At 36.5% G+C, this 10640-nt stretch overlaps 1 pseudogene; it reads left to right on the top strand.

Moving 5' to 3' along the window:
- The first annotated feature begins 7431 nt into the window (after positions 1-7431).
- On the top strand, positions 7432-7939 carry LOC138838335 (large ribosomal subunit protein mL49-like; annotated as a pseudogene).
- Positions 7940-10640: the final 2701 nt, after the last annotated feature.

Here is a 10640-nt window from a genome sequence, read left to right as displayed (position 1 = left end):
GACAGCCTCTTCCGTAAATGGTGCTAGCAAAATTGATTAACTACTTGCAGAAAACTAAAACTAGATCGTTATATATCACCCTGCACCAGAATCAACTCCAAATTGATCAAAGACCTTGAAGTCAAAGCAGACACTCTGAAAACATTACAGGATGGAATAGGAGAAACCCTAGGCCTCCTTGGCTCAGGCCGAAATTTTCTTAATAGAGACCCAGAAACACAACAAATCAAGGAAAGGTTGGACAAATGGGATTGCATAAAGTTTCAGAGCATCTGCATGGCAAAGGACATAGCTAGCAAGATCAATAGAAAGCCCACAGATTGGGAGAAGATCTTCAGTAGCCATACAATGGACAAGGGTCTCATATCTAAAATATACTTGGAACTCAAAAAATTAAATCCCCCAATAACAAATTCTCAAAGAAACAAGTGCCCAATAAATAAGTGGGCTAAAGACTTGAAGAGAAACTTCTCTGAAGAAGAAAGAAGGATGGCCCACAGACACATGAAGAAATGCTCAACCTCCCTAGCCATAAAAGAAATGCAAATCAAAACAACATTGAGATAGCACCTCACTCCAGTTAGAATGGGTATAATCAAGAACTCTAACAACAGATGCTGGAGGGGATGTGGACAGAAGGGAAACTTACTTCATTGTTGGTGGGAGTGTAAACTTGTTCAACCACTTTGGAAAGTAGTATGGAGTTTCCCCAAAAGACTTCACATAGAGCTCCCCTATGATCCAGCAATCCCACTTTTGGGCAATTATCCAAATGATTACAAACAAGACCACACTAAAGCTACCAGCACCACTATGTTTATTGCAATATTATTTACCATAGCTAAGATATGTAACCAACCCAGATGCCCCTCAGTAGATGAATGGATCAAGAAAATGTGGTATATATACACAATGGAATTCTATGCCTCCATCAGAAAGAATGACATTTCCCAATTTGTTATGAAATGGAAAGGCTTGGAAAAAATTATATTAAGTGAAGTAAGCCAAGCCCAAAGAAACATAGGTCCCATGGTTTTCCTTATTTGCAATATCTAGTAAATGTATGAGTCAAGCAGGAAAGATCAGATAATGTGATGTTAGGAAAATGAACCCTTAAATATGTATTTTAATGTTTTTTTCTTTCATGCATTTGTTTCTAAGGCATTTGTAAGATTATTTCTTTGTTGCTTTGTATGTCCCTCCACCACAATATAACCTTTGCTTTCACTATATTTGATGTCGGTATAATTTGTGGAGGAGATGGGGAAAAACAAGTCGTTTAACGATACAGGTGGACCCATTGCAACTAGGAGAAGTACAAGTTATCATGTCGAAAACGAACTTTACAACTTTGGTGCGGGGCAGGCGGGGGGTGGGGGGGAGTGGGGGGGGGAGGGAGGTGGTATTGGGTGTGGGTGTGGGGCGAATCTGGGAAGGGATGTGAAGGATAAACAAAGGAGGTGGCTGCAATGCTTGATAAGAAATGTACGCATTATCTTGCCTATGTAATTGTAACCCCTCTGTACAGTATGTTCACAAAAAATTAAAATTAAAATTAAAAAAAAGAGACAGTATTTGAGATGGGTCTTTGGGGGAATAAATAGTCATCTGGGGTAAGACGGTACTTTAGTTACAAATACTTTAACTTATTTAAATGAATAAAAAGGATTTTGGTGGAAAAAATGTTGTTTTCACATTTCCCTATATCATGACCAATGGATTATGTATATTAGGCATATTAACTGAGGTGATAAGAAATATATCCTATGTATGGATATAGTGGACAGGAAAGGAAGAGGGCTTCAGTTTGAGAGGCTATCTTCTACTTATATCAGGAAAGTAGATTGTGAACCAGATATCGTTTTGGAATTCATGTGTCTATCAATCATTTGGCCTTCAGTTATATTTTTTAGATCAATCTGGACATCAGTGTTTTTGTTTTAGTTTTACCTCAGTGTAAAAACCAACCATAATACCTAAAAAATTAGCAACAACTTTATCTCATAGTTGTAGATGGGTTCAGTTTAATAGTTCTTCTGGTTTGTGCCGAGTAATTTGGTGCAGAGCTGGCTGATTATCAGAAGAACTGACACTGGTTAAGACTATTTCTCATCAACATGAGCTTTCATTTTACTCACTTGGCCATCCGATGGCAATGAAGTAGAGTGCCAGGAGAAAATATCAGAAATATGTGCAATGTTTATTATACTTAGAATCTAAACTGGCACAGCAGTTCAGCCATACTGAAAAGAGTTATGAACTTCTTACCATGGAAAGTCTTTACATTCTATTCTTCATAGCTTCAAACTAATAAGTGATACACACATATTTTCTCATATATATATGTGTATATATATATATATACACATATATATATATATACATATATATATATATATATATGTATATATATATATTTCCCCCTCTGACAAGAGTTCAGAGTTGTTTGAGTTTTCCTGACTCATGTTAACTATGAGAAGCTTGGAGCACTCTCTCTGATGTGTGTCTTCTGGGATGTTCATCTTAGTAACATAAGAGTACTATTTTAGCTGGCTTGTTTACTTTCTATGCTTAGTGAGAGAGATGAAAATTTAATTGCCTAATGAATTTTACAATATATTTTAAAGTTTTGTTTCCTTCTGTCCTTGAATAAACCATCAAAGCCAAATGGTTTGGAAAAATTTAATCATAGGATTATATTTGTTATCCAGTTACCTTAGAAAAACAACTATTTAACATTTTTCTCTTTGTTGAAGTAGTTTGTTCTACTGTTATTATTTCAAATATTAGAAAAGAAAATATTTAGTGACTGGTCTAAATTTAACTTGACATGTCATCTATCAATTAACTATATGAAAAACATGGGATTTTTTATTGTACAAATACCATATAGAGGGTTAAAATTACATGGGCAAGGTATTGTGAGCATTTCTTATCAAGCATTGTTGGCTCCTACTTTGTTTCCCCTTACTATCCTTTCACATCTCCCTCCCAGACCCCCTGTCCCCCCTCCGCACCAAAGACATAAAGTTCATTTTTGACATAAGATCTTGTACATCTCATTGGTGCAATGGATCCACCTGTGTCCCTATTTAAACAATTTGTTTTTTTCCTTCCCCTCCACAAATTATGCCATCATCAAATATCTTTTAATGATATTTTTCTTTTCCAAGACATAATTTAACTAATAATAATATGGTAATCTATCTATATATAATATATAGTATATATATATAACATATATATGTGCTATATATAAAATTGTGGATTTGGTTTTACAAAATTCTCACATTGATGTGTCTAGGGAACTTTCACTTAAGAGAATGAATTAACTAACAATGCTCAATAAAAAATGTACTCACCTTACTCATAATTCTAACCCTTCTGCATAGAATCTTTTTTTTTTTTTTTGGTCATGAGGCCTGAACTCTAGGTCTGGGTACTGTCTGTCAGCTCTTCAGCTCAAGGCTAGTGCTCTACTACTTGAGCCACAGAGCCACTTCTATTTTTTTTTTTCTGCTGATGTGGTACTGAGGAATCAAACTCATTTCCTCATGCATGCAAGGCAAGCACTCTAACACTGAGCAACCTTCCCAGCCGCTCTGTATAGCATCTTTACAATAAAATAAAATAAAGAAAGAGACAGTCACCATTACCTTGAAGATGGCAGAGTGCTGTGCATTCTTGAAATGGTCATGCTATATAGGTGGTGACTAGTAGGTAAAATACAGGGAACATCCCTAAAACTAGGGAGTCCTAAGTGTATCAAATGTAAAAGTACTGAGACATATGAACTGTAATACAGGAGGTTTTAGTCCTGGGTGAAAGGAGAATATCTGAATGAATCAGGAAAAGTAAAGTTCTGATAATAATATTAGAAGTTTTGTTGTCTTATCATCAAACTAGTAACTATCTGATTTGGCTATTAGAGTATTGTAAAATAGCTTATCAAAAGAAAGGAGAAGGAACATTGACCTGTGATGAAAAACAAAACAAAAAACAAACAGAACCCCAGAAGTACTCAAATGAGTGTACTAAGCATCATGGTTGGGATCTCTATCTATAAATGGATCCTTCAACAGAAAGAAAGTAAAGCCAGAGAAGTGTAAGAAAGATTATTTCAGGGTTTTGTACTGACAATGATTATATATGTTTTATAATAGTACAGATTTTTAAATATACTGAGCATATTTTAACAATATTTTTTCACTTACAAAGTTTAGACTACTTTACCTATCAGGATTCTAGTAAATATGAAGAACTCTCACTGCCAGAAACAGAGAAACAGATGGACTGACCACTTGTAAGCAGTATTGCTAGATACAAGCCTCTGGCTGTTGGTCTGCATTAGCCTATAAGTCAAGGTCAGACTTTCTTAACTAATCATGTGATGACTGAGGTAGCAATTGATGCTGGTATATTTCTGACCCCCTTAAAACTCAGTTTTGTTTGAGAACTTTCCCTGAACTGGCAATCTTTACCATGTAGTTAGCATTGTCCTTTGTTCCTGCCAAATCTTTTTCATTGCTTTTGTACAGTCATTAGGTCTTTAATGAAAATTTTCCTCTGTTCTGCCTTAAAATCTGCTAATAATAAAAAAATCTGGCATGTATTCTAATATACTTTTGTTGTGTCCATATGCTTCAGATAAACATTTATAGATTGATACTTCTGGATTCTTAATGAATGCTATTTAATCACGTCAGAGCTAATTGTTTTAGTTCTGATTGCTATGACATTTTGCCAGTATATAATAAGATGGACACATTGTGGTAGTGGAAAGGTTTATCTGGTCTCTAAATAGTTTGAAAGAATGGGAGTACAAGGTAAAAATGAATTTACTTGAAAAATGCATGCACAAGTTTATTTTATAGATCCTTCTTTAATAGTAATTATAAGAAAACTGTAAGAATGTTTAAAAAATTAGAGGCAATCAAAATTGTCATTCTTACGATGAGCACACATCTCCAAAGCCTGAAAATATTTCTCTAAGTTTGAATTGTTGAAGTTGGTCCTTCCTTCACTTTTTTAATTTATACATTCTCATATTATTTACCTGATAGAATCAATCAAAGAAATTACAAAAGGAAGAAGATACGAGTAATACTAAATAATGTTACTGTCACAGACAACAAAAAGTTTTGAAACAGGCCCTAAAGGAAACTAAGAGCATAAATATTATTTGCAGAATGAAAATCAGAAAGAAGGAAGAGTTATTAAGTAAAATAAATAAGATTAGGTTTTAACTTTATAGTAGCTAATAGGAATCAGGATGAGATCTATTTATTGTTCCTAAAAAGTGAATTTTCAAAAGACATGATACTGTCAAGAGGTTATATTATACTTTGGCAGATATTACCACTTTTAAAACTTGCTCTCCTCCTTCCTATCTACACAGTTATGTACACATGTATCTACATACATGCACACAAATGCATGTACATATACACACAAATGGTATACATATATACATGTGCAAATATATACATACACATGCATGTAATTGTGTATATGTTTATACACACATGTGCGTATAAGACAAGGATAAAGTCTTTACTCCTGTGATGCATTTTGAAGGATGTACATTTTTATTTCAGGCTGCTTAAATTGCATGTGCTAGATGAGCGTTTTTATACGAGCATTTTTATTTATTTATTTTTTATTGTGAGAATACCATACAGAGGAGTTACAATTACATGGGCAAGATAATGAGTACATTTCTTATCAAGCATTGTTACCTCCTCTTTGTTTCACCTTCCCATCCCTTCCCATAATCCCCCTACGTCCCCCCACCCGATCCTCCCCCACCAAAGTTGTAAAGTTCGTTTTTCAGACATAACGACTTGTACATCTCATTGTTGTAATGGGTCCACCTGTATCCCTAGTTAAACGATTTGTTTTATCCCTTCCCCTCCACAAATTATACCAACATCAAATACAGTGAAAGCAGGGGTTATACCATGGGGGAGGGACATACAAAGCAACATAGAAATCAACTTATAAATATGTTAGAAACAATTGCATGTAAGAAAAAAAACATTTGAATACTTATTTTAGGGTTCATTCCCCTAACATCAACTTATCTGACCTTGTCTGCTTAACTCAGACATATACTAGTTATTGCAAATAAGGGAAACCATAGGACCTATGTTTCTTTGGGCCTGGCTTACTTAAAATAATATTTAAAGATAAATACACTTAAATATAAATAGTATTAACTTATATTTCATAGTTGGATTTGAGAATGGAGAGGTTAAAATGTTCCTAAATAAATGAGAGTCTTGTATTCTTGAAATTTTTCTGTGTATTTGAAAATTGCCCTTCTAGATAACACATAATCAACATATTAACATATACTTTACATACAGCATCACATATATGGCACTGTATACTGAAAAGAAAATTATGAAATGAGCTAGTCATAGATTCTATATAGATCAACAATATGATATAAAAAGAGCTAATATCTGGGTTGGTTCCATATCGTAGAAATAGTAAATAATGCTGCAATAAACATAGTTGTGCTGGTAGCTTTAGAATGGTCTTGTTTGTGATCATTTGGGGAAATACCCAAAAGTGGGATTGCTTGGTCATAGGGGAGCTCTATATGGAGTCTTTTGAGGAACCTCCATACTGCTTTCCAAAGTGGTTGAACAAGTGTACACTCCCACCAACAATGCAGTAGGGTTCCCTTCTGGCCACATCCCCTCCAGCATCTGTTGCTATTAGAGTTCTTGATTATAGTCATTCTAACTGGGGTGAGGTGTTGTTTTGATTTGCATTTCTTTTATGGCTAGGGAGGTTAAGCATTTCTTCATGTGTCTATTGGCCATCCTTCTTTCCTCTTCAGAGAAGTTTCTCTTTAAGTCTTTAGCTCACTTATTTATTGGGCAGTGGAATTCTATGCCTCCATCAGAAAGAATGACATTGCCCATTTGTTAGGAAATGGAAAGATTTGGAAAAACTTATATTAAGTGAAGTAACAAGGCCCAAAGAAACATACATCCAATGATTTCCCTTATTTCCAATAACTAGTATATTCTGAGAAAAGCAGAAACGGTCAGATAAGTTGATGTTAGGTGAAATGAACCCCAAGATAAGTATTCAAATGGTTTTTCTTTCTTGCTATTGTTTCTAACATATTTATAAGATGATTTCTTTGTTGCTTTGTATGTCCCTCCCCAATGGTATAGCCCTTGTTTTCACTGTATTTGATGTTGATATAATTTATGGAGGGGAAGGGAAAAAACAAATTGTTTAAATAGGGATACAGGTGAATCCATTGCAACAATGAGATGTAAAAGACGTTATGTCGTAAAACAAATTTTACAACTTTGGTTGTGGGGCATTGGAGATGGGAGGGCAGGAATGGTAAGGGGAAACAAAGGAGGAGGCAACAATGCTTGATAAGAAATGTACTCAGACTCCAAGATGGCTGCGGCCATGGCCAGGTCTGTGCTGTGAGTCTGGAGAAGAACCGATATCCTGCGAGGCTGCGGACTAAGGCAGCTGAGCCAGACCCAGAGGCCTCCTGATTACCCCAGCTTTGTGGAGTCTGCAGATGAGTACTGGTTTGTGGAGCGCCTCTTACCCCCTATCAGCATCCCAAAGCCCCCCCAAACATAACATTAGCCCACGCCTAGTGGCTGGCAGTCTCCCAGAGACCCCCCACCCAACCTGCCCTATTTTGTGCAGCGTTCCCGGATGTACAACATTCCTGTCTACTGGGACATAACACATGGCAATCGCCAGAAGACTGTGATCCGGAAGGTGGAAAAGGACATCCATCTGGGCTCTGCAGAAGGATATGGAAGATTTTTTGAGCCCACTGCTGGGGAAGAAACCAGTCACCCAGGTTAATGAGGTGACAGGTACTCTGCGGGTCAAGGGCTACTTTGATGAGCAACTTAAAACCTGGCTTCTTGAGAAGGGCTTCTGAGCTCCACTGAGTAACCTGTGTGGCTGGGAGGCCAGGGGACCTCAGGAGGAGGGAATGGGACATTGGAGCCTTTGGGTACAGGACATAAAGACCAGGGCTAAGGGCTCGGGCTGATCCCAGTGTGAGGCTGAAAGGCTTTAGGTAAGTCAGGCCTTGATTGAATAAGGGAGAAATCAGACTCCTCCATACAAGGGCCCACTGGGAGAGAGTTGACCCTCATGGGAGACCCACCAGGAAAAATCATTCTCAGGCTAGTTGGGAGGGCATTAACTGCTGTCCTTCCACTCATATTGGCTTGTTTCTTCAGATTCCTTGGATTTAGCTGTTCAAATTCTAGGGAATATCATCTGGTGGAAGCAGATGATATTCTGTTTAGGGAGGGTTCACAGAATAAACCCACACATAGGGCACATCTTTTAGCCTTCTGGGGTTCACTGAGATCTTTCCCAGTGCTTGCTCTAGGCCAGACTCGGTCTGGTGGAGGTTGTGAAAACAGGGTCATGAGTAGCATCTTTAAGTTCCAAAAGCAGTGTTGGAGAAGAGGAAGCACAGAATGTCAGCCCCTAGAGAGGTCCCTGCTCCATTCCCAACCAGAGTTGTTTGCCTGACCACGTTTCCAGTGCCACAAGTTAAATGATTGGCTTTGGGCTGGCCTGGCCACAAGGTAGCATCTTGGTGCTTCTGAGAGCCCAGCCCAAGGCCATCCTGTCAAGGCTGCTGACCTAGAATCCAGGCTGGACAGAGGTTTGCAGGTGGGAGGATGAAGGTGCAGGTCCTTTACACCCCTGCTGTCCATCCTTCCCACTCGGCACCAACTAGACTTCACCTTCAGAGCCACAGCTGCCTAAACCCGGAGTTCCCACGCCCACTCCTCCATCCATGCAGCTAAGGCAAGGTTTGGCTCCTGGCTACCATACTTATCTCGAACCTAAGGCAGAGGTCATTGGAGTTCTCTGGGGCTCAGTTTCTCCATATGTAAAGCAGTCATGTCTTCTTAGTTGTGGACCCACACAGCATCCTCCTACCTGAAGATTGAGGCCATTCTCAAGTCTACAGCCTGGGCAAGGAAGAGGAGCGTGGCCTGGATCCTAGACACAAGTTCCACTGGTCGTTAATGCAAGTTTTTATTTGGCTGTATGTACAATTTAAGCTATTAAAACTTGTACAATATTTACAAATTAAATAATCATCTGAAACTGTCAAAAATAAAAAAAGAAATGTACTCGTTACTGTGTTCATGTAATTGTAACCCCTCTGTATGGTATTTTCACAATTAAAAACTTATTAATATAAAAAAGAGCTAACAGTCTGTAATAATCATTACACTTTGTTGTTTGAATATATCTCATATGCATTGGAATTGATTTTAACAAAAGCCATTGCCACTTGTCCACATGTTCACATGCTCTCTGCCTTGATAGCAGCTTCATAGACAGAATTGGGATACCAAATGATCATTTAACTGATACATGATTTCATATCCATGATTTTATCCCACTTCTAGGTTAAAAGTCAGGGTTAAAAGTCAGTTGTGTTTGTTATATCTCACTATAAATACAAAATGTCAAAGATATAACAGTAGTCTATAATGCATTTTGAATTATGTATAGACTTTATAGGATAAAGATAATATTAGTGAAAAATTAATTCTTTACAAATAAGTTATTTTAGTATGTTACTCAAAGAAAAGTAAAAAATGAAAAGAGAATAAACTACTGATAAGAAAATAGGCACTTGTTAGTTAAAGGTCATCAATGTTATTGGTTTAGTTGGTGACTACTGTTCAATTATGAGTACCTTAGTCTGAAATTCTTTAATTCCTTATGGAAATCTTATTTAAATATTGACTTTTTTGCTTTGAAAATATCAACTATGATATGGCAGCTATTTTTACAGTTTAAATGAAGTTCAATATTTTTTCCTTTTTGTTGTTGAAGTCTATGAGAGAAAATGAGTTAAATTTGGCATGTCCCTCCTGTCACAAAGTGAACTAGACAAAGCAATAACTAAGTCCCATCTCAGTCAAAAATCTGCAATGGGAATACTGGCTTGTCATAAATCTAATCCCATCAGAGTGTTTCTGTAAAAAGAAACAACACACATTTAACCAGGTCTTGTAGCAATCTTCAAGCTGCCAACTCTGTCACAGATAGAGCCATCAAGTACAGCACAGAAGACCTTTTCTCTTCATAAAAGTACAGTTGAAATATGCAGAATATTTAGCATTGTAGGTATAGTCCTTTTATCAATGCCTCTGCAGTACATGACCTAGTACATTTTAAGGATTAAAACTAAATAAATTAGGGAACCATGAGTTAAATATATACAGTGATATCTGTCCTAAGTTCAAGAAAACTTTTATTTGTAAGTTAAACTAGGTTATTTGGTTGGAATTCATGAAAACATGGTCATTTTATTTGAAAAATGTATTCTGACATACAAAGATGATGAAAATCAGATAATTATTTTAATAGACTGTTAAGAATTTCATAAAAAATTGAGGATATAGTCTGGTTATTTATTAATCATTTCTTTGGAATTGTTTGAGTAATATGATCCTTCCTCAATTTGGTTAACTCGATTAGAAGTGTATACAGTTATCATAAGTCTGTTCATTTTATGTACATTATTAATTTTATGACAAAATTAATCCAACTGCATTATAGCAATAGATGTTTTGAAAGATTTCTTTTTTCTAAAT

Source organism: Dipodomys merriami, unplaced genomic scaffold (assembly GCF_024711535.1).
Source record: "Dipodomys merriami isolate MVZ:Mamm:240054 unplaced genomic scaffold, mDipMer1.0.p SCAF_1, whole genome shotgun sequence".
Classification (NCBI taxonomy): Eukaryota; Metazoa; Chordata; class Mammalia; order Rodentia; family Heteromyidae; genus Dipodomys; species Dipodomys merriami.
This window is presented reverse-complemented; position numbering and strand designations above follow the sequence as displayed.